The sequence below is a fragment of the Aethina tumida genome, chromosome 5 (assembly GCF_024364675.1).
Source record: "Aethina tumida isolate Nest 87 chromosome 5, icAetTumi1.1, whole genome shotgun sequence".
Taxonomy (NCBI): domain Eukaryota; kingdom Metazoa; phylum Arthropoda; class Insecta; order Coleoptera; family Nitidulidae; genus Aethina; species Aethina tumida.
Genome location: NC_065439.1, coordinates 577,276 through 591,553, shown reverse-complemented (window position 1 = coordinate 591,553; position 14,278 = coordinate 577,276). Strand labels below are relative to the sequence as shown.

General features: G+C 23.9%; 1 protein-coding gene across 1 annotated transcript in view; it reads right to left on the bottom strand.

Annotated features, from left to right (window-relative positions):
- The window catches only part of LOC109594774 (5-hydroxytryptamine receptor 1), a 150,170-nt gene that overhangs the window by 93,362 nt on the left and 42,530 nt on the right, over positions 1–14,278 (bottom strand). The window contains exon 3 of the mRNA XM_049967711.1: positions 2,944–2,968. The gene's annotated coding sequence lies outside the window, so the exon portion shown is untranslated. The remainder of the gene's footprint in view (positions 1–2,943; positions 2,969–14,278) is intronic.

Sequence of the window (14,278 nt, the reverse complement as noted above, 5' to 3'; positions counted from 1 at the left end):
TGACACGATAAGTTCAATATAATAAATCTAATATAATAAATTCAGAAAACTACCTTTATACATTTTTCAAAACGCCATCTATCTGACAATAGCTTAAACTAGATATAATACAGATTTCTACATTGAATTCTTCTTAATAATTTATTTATGAAGTCTTAACCTTTACATTAAATTTGTTTTAAGTTTGATATTTTTTCAATTATTTTAATTTATATTATTATTATTGAACATTAATTTAAATAAATCAGTATAAAATAATATATGACTTATAAATAAAATATCTAAATTGATTCCACATTTAGTAAATAAATTTTTAAACAAGTTAAAGGTAACAAATAGAAATTAAAATAAACAGTAAAAATTAAAAATCAATTTTCTCTTAATATTATTTATAATAAAATAATATAATTGAAGCTAAACAATTTGCCATAAATATGTTATCAATTGTTACACTAATTTTAATATATCAAACATATTTATTTCAATTTAACTCATTAAAATTATATTAACAAATTATACTAATAAATTATTCAATTTATTGGATGAATTAAATAAAATATCAGTAAACAATTACGGCAACGGTAAGTTTAATGTAATAATAAACCGAATACAATAAATTCAGAAAATAACCTTTATATATTTTTAAAATGCCATCTATCTAACAGTAGCTTGAACTAGATATAATACAGATTTTCACATCGAATTCTTCTTAATAATTTGTTTATGGTCACGAAAGTCTTAACTTTTACATTAAATTTGTTTTAAATTTGATATTTATAATAGAAACAATTATTAGACATTTTTTCAATTATTACTATTTTGGATAAATTCAAAATTGATTAGATTATGTTAGATATAACAATAATTTTCTTAATTAATCATTCAAAAGTAAAAAAGGTTCAATATTTTCATGTCTATAACAATTTTAAAGAACTTTTTCCTATTAATGAGAGTGCCTTAAATTAAGAAAGATTGAAGTTATAGTCATAAGTCAGGATTAAAATGTTGACGTAAATTAATGGAGACGAGATTAATTATTTATTGAGATTTTCCATAAAGTTGATTTATTATAAATAAAATATTAATTAAAAATAGCTCAAAACGAAAACTACAAATAAACTCAATTAGTTTGCATAAAACTCTCAAAAGAATATTTATTACCATACCATTTAATCATTTTTTATTGCTATACAGAAATTTTCCACATTCAGCAAACGTTCTTCCATTGTTCAAGTGTTTTCAGTCAAAAAAACTTTGAAATAAACGACAAAGAAAATTTATAGAGTTTGCTCTTATCACCTGTCTTTATTATACTCGTTTTACAGTAAAATATCTTGCAGGAAAATTAATGTTCGAAGCGAAGGAAAACTTTTTAACGCGAGAATGATTAATAAATGCCCACCATGAACTAACTCTCTGATATTATTTATCAAACATTGTAACGTAAACTGTGTTTAAGTAAGGGTTTCAAAATGAATTTTGGGCAAAATTTAGTTCGTTTTATAAACGTCCTTTAAAACAAATCAATATAACTTAAATATTATCACATAATTTTTATATAATTTTAGAAATTACTTTGAATTATATGTAAACGAAAATTATAAATTTAGTTTGACAAACAATGTTTGTACTTTTGTTATTATCTAGTTGACCGCCATCTGTCTGACAATAGTAACATCCATGTAGGTGATACAGGTTTCTATATTAAATTCTTCCTGACTTTGTTTTAAATTGGAATAATAGATTGAGATTGAGAATGCACCTTTTATTAATTGTTAATTAAAATATTTTTTGCATAATTTAAGAAATTACTTTGAATAGAATATAAGTAAAAATTATATATTGTTTTGGTATTAACTTAAAGCAAATTTAATTCATCAAAAGAATTAATTACTTGTTAATGTTAAAAATGTGTATATATATTTATAAATACAATTTAAAGAAAATCAATTGCTAAAATGTGTTTTAAATTAAATTTATCAATTGTTATATTTATATAATTTTAATATTTTATATTACATATTTTATTCATAGCACATGTAGTTAAAAACATATAAAAATTTCATAAAATTAAAATTATTTTACATTTTAAATTCTCATTTGAATTTAATAAAATTGATTTCTATATTTTATTTATTCGTTCATTACAAAACCACAATTATATTTAGGATTTTTATTCGTTTTAATAAATACATTTTTATATTGAATTAAATTATTGATTAATGTAAAAATAAGTTTTCCATCAAAAGACAAACCGAATTATAAGAAAATAAATTTCCGGTGCATTGATCACGTGAAATCCGAAACAAAATTAAAGGTCGGGGATGAAATCGAGGGTGCTTATACGAAACACTTGTTTCTCTTTATTAGCGTTGGCCCGGTACCGAAAAAAGGGGCTGACTAAACAAGACGATGTGCGTTCAACTGACCGTGTTCAGACCGCGAGACAGTAAATTTAATAAACCCCCCTCCTGGAACGAAAGCGGAGGGTGAACGAGGGGTGGCCGGATTTATTGGTTCCCGAATAAATCCCGCAAATATAATACACTCGCTCCTTATTTGTCTTAATCTATTTCTGGGGCTCATAAAAATTTATAAACGCCCATTAATAGATTTTGTTTTAGTCTATGGTAGATAAATCAATTTTAAAATTTAACGTTCGCTTGTTTATCGGAATGTTCTCCTATTAAATGGCAACAAAAAGAGGAAATCGTGTTTAGGAGTAAACGTTTTGTTCTTGGTTAATATTAATTTTAATTACAGTGCTTTGTTTCCTGCAAATGGATTGAACAAAACGATTCTGTAGGAATTCTGTAGAAATGACAACAATACTGTTTTGTTGGGCATACAAAATTACATTTTAATTAATCTGTTAATCTGTCGTTTTCTTTGTCTGATTTATAATTGTTGAAGCAATTATTAAATGAACAATATTTTACTTACCAATAAATTCTTATGAATTATAAACCTGAAAACAACAAGTAATTATTAGAATGGGTTGAATAATAGTATGATATTAAACAAATGCACAGTAATTACTATTAATATATAGTTATTTGTTGTTTTATTCGCCCTCACTGCCATCTGTCAGACAATAGCAATACACAAGTAAATGATACAGGTTTCTACATTAATTTCATCCAGACGTTTTTTTTTTAATTTATTTTTTGAGAATTATTCTTATTATTATTTGATATTTTGCTCATCGTTAAATACCTTTTTTATATATAAACTAAACATAAACTAAATTTAATATAAAATTGACTTTGGTTTCAAAAAAAGTATTCTGTGTTTTTTTCCAATTCTTACTAATTTGAGTAACTCATGAAACTGAAACCTATAAAATTCTAATGCTCAATTTATATTTGACCTATCGGTTAAATAATTGTAATATTATTCCATTCAAACTATTTAAATGACAATTTTTAATAAAATATTTAAAATTATTTTATTGATAACTGTACTAATTTATATTAATTAATTAATTCAGTATATGCATAAATATTCGGGTAATTGTTGAAAGTGAAATATATAATGGCTTCTACTAATGTATATATTATGATTCTTGTTTGCATTTATTGGTTAAGTTTTATTTTTTTTAATAAATCATTCAAGAATAAAATACACACAACATTTCCACTTCAATCTGAAATTGCAACTACAACTCATATTTGACAGATCAATTAGATAATTGAAATATTTAATAATTATTTTAAATAAAATTGTATAATAAAATCTTTATAATATGCCATCTGTCTAATAATAATTTGAACTAAATATAATAAAGGTTTCTATATTGAATTCTTCTTAATAACTTGTTTTAAATTTGCCTTTTATGATATAAAAAAAGTATTCTGGTAGTTTTTCTCAATTTGTACTGCTCAAACCCAAAAAAAAAAAAATAATTGTACGAATTAAAAATGTAAAAAATTTTATATTTATAAATACAGTTTAAAGAGAATATTAAAAAATGTTTTATATTAAATTTATAGATTATGTTCATGCAATTTTAATATTTTATATTTTATTCATAACAAACATATAAAAATTTATCGTAAAATTAAAATTATTTTTCATTTTAAATTTTCATTTAAATTTAATAAATATGATTTCTATATTTTATTTATTCGTTCAGAACATAAAAGTAACTATTATTACTCAGTTGAACATTGTTTTATTTTAAACGCCTTGAGCGCCATCTCTCCCACATTAGGTGATGCAGGTTTCTATAATAATTTCTTCCAGAACAGTATTTTAAATTAATTTTTTATGACTCAATCAAAAAAATAGTTTTTGAGAAGTAATTTATATTAATAAATTTAATCAGCAAATTCGAAGTACGACGACATTTGAAAACGTTCGATTTAGTTTTTAAATTTAAATCTCGTCTTTTTTTAGGTTGGATAGTCACGGATAATAAATTAGTTGGCTATTATCTTTCTCCATTGTTTTTGTCAAAAAATTTGTGTGTGTTGAAAAGTTTATGTTCATATTATGGATCGGGCGTAGTTTATATTCAGAAAACATTCCCTCCTGCTTTATGCCCTCCATAAAAGTTGCCGAAAAAGTTTGATAAATGCGAGAGGAAATAAACGACAGTTTAATATAACTGTTGTATGCAATTTACTGCATAATGTAGCACAAGGGAGCAACACATCTCGAACTAGTTTAACATCGAATTTCTTGGTTAAACATAACTTTACAACTTTGCATATGATACTTGTTTGTCAAAAGTTTTACAATGGAAAACTTTTCTCTTATTACTATAAATAGATCATTGTTCTTTATTTATGTTATTGAAATATGAATAACGTAAAAATTTTAATTGGAAACTGAAGGCAAAGGGAAAAACAAGTGGTCTTAATTCATTTACAGTAATTTCGTTAATATGAAAATTCTTTGCATTTCCACAAGTACCATTTTAATTAAAAGTTTTAAAATGGGTAAATTATTAATTTAAAACTGCACAGAAAAAATCATTGAAATTCTTTTCAATTTACACTTTTATTATTTTTGTTCTTTCAAACATCTGAATTAAATAACAACTGAAGCTGTGTAACTTATTAATATTTTAATATCAGAAAGGACAATCAAGTCTACTGTTAAATTTTAAAAAGATAGAATGAAATATAATAAATGCAGAAAACCACCATCATACTTTTTCCACTCTGCCATCTATGTGGCAATAGCTTGAATTAGATAAAATACAGGTTTCTATATTTATTTCCTCTTACTAATTTGTTTTAAATATGAATTTTTATTATGTAAAAAAGCATGCAGATTTTTTCAAAAGCTCAGAAATTTAAAAATAATGAAATACTTACTTGAGCACAATTTATATTCATATTTAACAGAGCAACATCTATCAATTAATTAATTCCTCTATCTGCAAGAAAATTTAATTAAAGTTAATTAATTAATTTCCTTTCGAGCTGAATGTGATCTATAATTGGGCACAAATTTAATAATATTTTAAAGTATATCAGAAAGTACGATCAAGAAACCCTCCTTCATACTTTTTTTTCTATGCCATCTCACTAATTTATTATGTAAAAAATTATTTCAAAAGCTCACAAATTTAAAAACAATAAATACAATTTACCTTCATATTTATCAGTATTTACTAATTAATTAATTGATTAATTATCTGTCTGTGAAAAAAATTGATTAATTGTGTTTCCTTCCGGAACAATGGTTGATGATGCTATTAAAAAATGAGAATAATTTTTAGTATAAAACATATAAATACATACATTTATTAATATGCCATCTACCTGACAACTGCATGAACTAGACATAAATACAGATTTCTATATTGATTTCTTCTCACATATTTATTTTAAAATTGTATTTTTGTTCAATATAAAATGTATACTGACATATTTCTTTAATATTTGTGTTAAATAACAAAATTTTGTTCTCCTGAAGCGGCTGAGTGTGATCTATAATTGGGCACAAACTTAATAATATTCTAATATCAGAAAGTACGATCAAGACGACTGTTAAATTTTTAAAAGTATGAAAAGGGAATTACGGATACAAGAAATGAATAAAAAGGTAAAAAAAAGCACTTGGAATAACAATTGCTTTTAAGATAAACGTATTAAAATGTATATTTCTCAATATTTTACAATTTTTGTTCGGCGACTTGAGACGGCCTTAATATAATAAGTCGACTCGTTTTTTTTTTTCTCTTCTCTCTCTAACCGCCGGAGCATTTATTCCCCCGTCGAAGCATCAAAATGATAAAAGAGTTCGTTCATATTAATCAATTTCGTTCGTAAACACGCAAATAATGGAGAGCAGCAAAAACGGGATTCCATGATTTATGCCAACTTCTTGTGGACCATTTGGAAGATTGAATGACGAGAACGGGTCGTGATTCAAATATCAAAGATGCTTTGCACATTTTTCTTTTGAATGTGATTATTTAGTTATTAAAATTTATGTCCACCACAATTAATACGTTTCAACGTATGTACATCACAACTATAAAAGTTTGGTATGTCGTACATTATCGTCTGAACAATACAACAAAATTACACAACACGTCAATTTTTCTACCAACAATTATGTTATAGGACATGTTTGGTTTATGGCGGACGTATTGATTAAATTTCATGTTGACTTAGGCCAACAACCCATGTAAAGTTTAAAGTTTTTTCCCCGCCGTGTACGATAAGCAATCCTTCGAACAATGGACGCGCCTTTACTTGCGGCCCGCAATGCTTAATTTTATCTTATCTGGTACGGCGGCGGAGCTTCCGTTGCACAAGTTGAAAGGACCACCCCGACTGTTTATTTATAAACGGCGAGGTGCGCGACGTAAACAGCCCATCCCCCCGAATATTAAGGCCGACACGAAAAAGGCGTCTCAGGCTCGTTCGGGACCCGGGACCGGAGTGCGCATTAATCATAATTAAAAAAAAAACAAACGGCTTTCTTGTCTAATTAAAAAACGTTCGGGCCACTTTCTGTCTGTCGGACGTTTCGGCTGGATGTCTCATTTAAGAAGAATTGTTGGTGTTTCTTTTAATACGACTTTACATAAACATGAAAATCAACTTATGTGCTTACCGCGCCATCTATTCGGTAATAGCCGTAACAAGATAATACAGATTTCTATACTGAATTCTTCTTACCAATTTATATTGTATTTTGTATATAATTTTTCATAAATTATCATTTTTGGAAGGTGACAAATCAAAAAAATATCAGTACAAATTTATATTCATATTGAGTACATAAATCATCATAAATTATGATTAAATTCAAACTAATTAAATATAAAAAAATTGTTATCGACATTTTATTGATGTACTAATTTATTTTAAATTTGACTTTTTATGATGTAATAAACCAGACTGGCAATTTTTTACTACTCCATTTAATTTTGAAAGGTCGTAAATTTAAAAACTATAAAATTACCAGTACAAATTTATATTCAAATTTGACCAATTAATTCAGTATTTGTGACTGTATTAAATTCATGTAGATTATGAATAACTAACTAACACTAACTGCACTAACTTTTTATAAATTATAAAATCAGCTTGATAAATTTTTCAATATGCCATCTAACAATAGTCTTTACAATTAGATATAATACAGGTTTCTATACTCATTTCCACTTATTAATTTGATTTAAATTTTATTTTTCATATATTTGTGTATTTTTTTCTTCAACAAAATTTTCTAAACTGTAAATTGGATTGTGTTTCCTTTTGGAAAACTGGCTGGAGGTGAATTCTGGAAATAACATAAGCAATTATTTTTAATATGAAATGAATAAATATAGAAAAACACCTTCATCCATTTTTCAATATGCCATCTATCTGGCAATAGCTTGAACTAGATATAATACAGATTTCTATTTCTATTTCTTCTTGATAATTTGTTTTAAATTTGAATTTTATGTTAAGAAAAATTATTTTTACAGTGTTTTTTTCAATTCATATTTTTTTAAGTGTCATCTAAAAATTATTATTAAAATGTGTAAATCGTGTAAAAAGAGAATTTTAAATAATAATTTTTAATAGTTAAGTATTAATTATCAATAATAAATAATTAATAATAAAGTATTTAACATTATTATGAACAATGTATTAATAACTGTATTCAGTTTCTACTAATTAATTTATTAATTTTCATAATTAATCATTAACGAATAAGACACATTTAACATTTTCACTTTAAACTATAAAATTGTAGTGTATAAATCTTATAGGACAGTTGAGATTGCCATCTACCTGGCAAAAGCATGAACTAGATATAATACAGATTTCTATGTTGGTTTCTTATTAATTTGTTTTAATTTGACTTTTATGATATAAAAAAGTTTTTTTACAGTTTTTTTTTTTTAATTTTTTCTTTTCTAGGAATCTCACAAATCTAAAAACTATTAAAATGTGTAAATCATTTAATAAGACAATTTTAAATAATTTTTAATAATTAAGTATTAAATAATAAATAATAAATAATTAATATTAAAGTATTTAATATTATTATGAACAATTTAGTAATAACTGTATTCAGTTTCTACTAATTAATTAATTCATTAATTTCCTTAATTAGTAATTCAATAATAAAACACATTTGTAGTATATAAGTCTTGGGGGGCAGATCAGTTGGATAATTGTGACTGTTAATAATAATTTTTGATAAATAAATAAAATATAAGCACATTTTTCATCACATCTCAGTATTTTACAATTTTTTCTTCAATTTTTACTTTTCTGGGTATGTCACAAATCTAAAAACTATTAAATTGTGTTAATCGTGTAAAAAGGAATTTCAAATAATAAATTTTAATAACAGTTTAGTAATAACTGTATTCAGTTTCTATTAATTAAATAATTCATTAATTTCCTTAATTAATCATTCAAGAATTAGACACATTTAACATTTTTACTTTGAACTATAAAATTGTAGTGCATAAATCTTGTGAGACAGATCAGTTGGATAATTGTAATAGTTAATAATAATTTTAGATATTTATTATAAATATATAAATAAAAAAAATAACTACCTTCACCCATTTTTCAATATGCCATCTATCTGGCAATAGCGTGAACTAGATATAATACAGATTTCTATATTGAATTCTTCTTAATAATTTGTTATAAATTTGACATTTATGATATGAAGAAATGTGTAAATCGTGTAAAAAGAATTTTAAATAATAATTTTTAATAATTAAGTATTAATTATTAATAATAAATAATTAATACTTAATAATATAAAGTATTTAACATTATTATTAACATTTTAGTAATAGTAATAATACACTTTAAATTAAAAAAATTACAGTGGGACAGATCAGTTGGATAATTGTAACAGTTAACAATAATTTTAGATAAATAAATAAAATTTAAGCATCTTTTAATACAATAAGTATAAATACAGAAAACTACCTTCACACATTTTTCAATATGCCATCTATCTGGTAATTACTTGACTAGATATAATACAGGTTTCTATATTGATTTCGTCTTACAATATGTTTCATATGTGACTTTTATAAGATAAAATATTTTGATTTTGAAAAGTCTCATTTGGAGATTTTGTTGTTATGTTCCTTAATTAATCACTCAAGAATAAAACTCATTCAATATTTACTAGAAAATAGCAGTGCTCAATTTATATTTGACAAATCGATTGAATAATTGTAACATTATTAAATAAATTATTTTGTATCATGAATAACATTATTAAACTCGAATTATTTAGATAATTATATATAGTTTTAGATAAAATATTGAACATTATTTATCACTTTAATTTAATGATTTGTGTTGCCATCCGGGGCATAAAGTTTTGAATAACAGAGCAATTATAAAATAATATACTGAGGCAGCAGATAAAGCCGCCATCAATATAACAACGAAAACATTATGGCACAGAATATGTCCTAAACAAACCCGAATATAATCGATACACGAAACTATCTTCGAGACAAGTACATACAATAATATTTGTGAATAATTTCACATTGCCAACCAAAATTAATCAATCTTTAACAACCTTAACCCTCGATCTTTGTTACTGCTTTGACAATTTTTACTTGCTCATTTAATATTCATCATATACTGATTTGTCATGCGTTAAATTTCCCCAAAACTGAATATGTCGCGGATTTAGAGCCGTTAAATAATACATTCGGCCACAATGTGAATACCAAACGTACCACATGACGCTAGCACACCAAATTTACATAAAACAGCCACGAACTTGCTGATTATCTCTCCTCAATTGTGAAATTGCTGTGTTTAATAAAGTTTACGATTGTGTGTGTGTGTGTGTGTGTGTGGCTCTCGGGTTTCATCCATCTGAAAATTTTAATTCGTATTTACTTACGGAAAATGACGAACGCCCCAAATTAAGTTTCTATTTTTCCGTGGAACAGCGAAAGCTGGGTAAATATAAAATTTCACTTTTGTTGACACACAACTTCGTCGCGATCAAATGTTCCAATTTTAATTTCAATCCGATTTATCTTTTATTCGGGTTGGAACACTGGGAGGTGAAGTTTCGGTTTCGTTTGGGAAACTTTTATCGTTTCCATTGATGACAACTTAATAAAAAATTATTATTACCAAAGTTTCAAAAGAAGAGCTTTTATCAACCTTTAAATGTAGTTTAAAGGGAATAAAAAACATGTTTATAGTTAATAGCGATGCACCGCGCGAAAAAGAGGAAAATGTAGCAATTAAAAAGAAACTGTGTCTCATTTAGAATGTTAAAAGTTCTAGTTTTTAATCGCTTTAAATACACGAAAGCTGAATGTGTAAAGTTTTCAGTGAATGGTTGCAAACAACTTGCAACCACAAGCATCTCATTTTATTTACATTCTGCCACCAAGTTTTGCATAAATACTTCCTGATTTGTTTTCTATATCAAAGTAAACTTCCAACCCCTAACGAACTTTTTGTGCTTTTTCGTTAAAACGAATTTAATTAGCCATAAGTTAACGGTGGTTTTGGTCAGACAATTTGAGTAGAAATGTGTTTAATTCTATAATAATTAATTCTATCTGTAAGAAAATTTGATCAAATGAATTTGAATTTGAAAAATTATGGAGGAGAATTCTATTAAAATATATATAAAAACTACTTTAATACATTTTTCAGTACGCCATCTATCTGACAGTAGCTTGAAGTATATATATTACAGGTTTCTATATTCATTTCTTCTTACTAATTTGTTTGACGTTTGAATTTTATGCAAAGCTCACCCGACAGTTTTTTCTAATTAATTAATAAATTCTAATATCTAATAATATCAATTATTATAAAAAAAAAATCCATAACTATTGATGATTATGTAAAATATAAAAACAAATTATATAAAAAAATTGTAATAAAATTAAATAAATTATAAAAAACTCTACAGTATATAATAATATAAACAAATAAAGAACAATTAAATAGTATTTGGTATTAATTTATCTATATATATATATAAAAATAAAAATACACCATCAAGTGTAAAATAATAATAAACAAGTTAAAAAAAGATATTTATAGGAAAAGTAAATTAAATTAATTATTATATATTAGTTATTATGTATTATTAAAAATTTAACAATTAGTGAGTCCATAAATTTACAACAATTATCTAAATATTAGTTTCCAATAGTGAAAATTTATGTCAAAATATAATTACAAAATTAAAATAATTATTAATTCTATTAATTAAATTTCTATTAAATATTATAATAATTAAAATTAACAATCAATCAGTGCACAAAAAAAATATCAATTATAAGAAAAAATATAAAAATCTAATTACAAATTTAAAATAATAAGATAAATTAAATTTAAAAAAAAAACTAAGATTTAATTTTCAAATGATGACGTTGAAAAATGATTGAGGAGAATTCTGTTAAAATATATATAAAAACTACTTTCATACATTTTTCAGTACGCCATCTATCTGACAGTAGCTTGAAGTATATATATTACAGGTTTCTATATTCATTTCTTCTTACTAATTTATTTGACATTTGAATTTTATTCAAAGCTCACTCGACAGTATCTACTAATTAATTAATAAATTCTCTATTTGCGACAAAATTTGCTTTCCCTTCTGGAAAAATATAATAGTACGAATTAATTAATTCAACCTCTAACGAACTTTTTGTGCCTTTTGCCTGAAACAGATTTAATTCATCATAAGTTAACGAATCTAGTTTTGACCCAGTAGAAACGTCTATTATGAATAAAGTGTGTGCCAGAGGACCCTTTTGTACGACGAATGTATCATGCCGTATTTCCCCGTAATTGATATTAGAGTCATGGATTTCAACGGGATAACCGGTTTAAATTAGAGCCGGAATTAAACGATTAAGAAATTGGAACGTCAGAATTGGGCGTTAGAAGTTGGGAGTTGGGCTCGTCTGTTTCTTGCCCGGGAATTAATTAATCGGTTATTAGATTAAAACGAAAACGAGTACATTAATTTGGCCAGACGGAGTTTCGGTCCGAACGATTTTCTGGGTAATTTTTAAATTATTTATTGTAATTTTTGAAATGTAATTTGGTTCGTACAAAGACATATTTATTGTGTCACACGCAGAGGATTTATGTTTTGAAATTATTGCCCCACGTTCAGCAGTTAAAAACATAAATTCAACTTAAATACTCTGAAGAAAATGGTTTACGATTTCGGTGCTAAATTTCGTTGAATAATAGTCATAACCTGATATTTAGGAAAAGGGAGAAGTAGGAACGAAAATCAACTTTAATAATTCCCTAATAGTCTCCAATAAAAAGCGGTTGTAGAGTGTTAATAGATAATAAATAGTTTATTGCATGTTTCGGGAATATTATGTTGAGTTTGAAGGTAATAAAAGATAAGTAAATCGCGTGATCGAATCATAGATTTCTTAATAAGGATTTTTATGATTTTCTATGTTTGATTATGGTTGTTATTTTGATTAAAACTCGTATATCATTTTTGTACGTTATTATTTTTTGCCCCCAATGAATAATGGAATATGTGTTGTGTATATTTGTTTATGTTAAACCAAATATTGGAAAAATTTTTATTATTTGAAACAAAGAATTATTTTTTATATTTTTGTTCATTGTTTAATTTACATAATAAAAATTTAATTTATTTCTAAATTGTATAAACCAATTAATTATTTAGGAAACTAAATATAGAAACTCATTTTTGACATATAAAAATATTTATATTGACTTATATAGGCCATATTTTTATTAATTTAGTTCCTAAAGTAAATATAATACTTTATTTTTTATTATTACATTATGTTAATTCTTATAAATATATTTTTTATGCACGATAAAATTATAGAAATATTTTTATGTCTTAATTAATGAATTTAGTTAATTATTAATTTAATTTACTAATTATTTATTTAATTTTTTATATTCGATAAATTTATTCTACATTTAGCACATACAGCAATTAATTTTTATTTTAATTACATTTTTATATTAATTTGTACTTTTTTCTTACATTAATAAATTTTGATGCACTAATTAATTAATTTAAATTTATCCTTCTATTTTTATATAAATCTTCAATTTTTTATAGTTCCTAAAGTAAATATAATAATTTATTTTTTATTATTACATTATGTTAATTTTTATAAATATATTTTTTATGCACGATAAAATTATAGAAAAGTTTTTATGTCTTAATTAATGAATTTAGTTAATTATTATTTTAATTTACTAATTATTTATTTAATTTTTTATATTCGATAAATTTATTCTATATTTACACATACAGCAATTAATTTTTTTTTTTAAATGCATTTTAATATTAATTTATACTTTTTTCGTACATTAATAAATTTTGATGCACTAATTAATTAATTCAAATTTCTATTTCTATTTTTATATAAATCTTTTTTACTGTTAAAAACTAATATTTGGATATCTTATTCAAATAAATTTATGTAAAAAATAAAATAATAAAAAATATTTTTCAATTATTTGAAGATTTTTAATTTAATTTATTATATTATTTTATATAATAATAATACTTAATTATTATTTTAAATTTGTAATTTGTTGTTATTATTTTAAATTTTTAATTATATTTTTATATTTTAATTTTTTCTAATTGATAAATTTGTACGGATTAATTGTTAATTTGAATTACACAATTTAATATAAATTATAATATTTAGTAGAAATTATTCTATATTAAGAAATTTTAATGTATTAATTAATTATTTAAAATTTGTAATTAAACTGAGATTAAGATATTATATATAAATTCATATATTCACTAATTTTTTTTT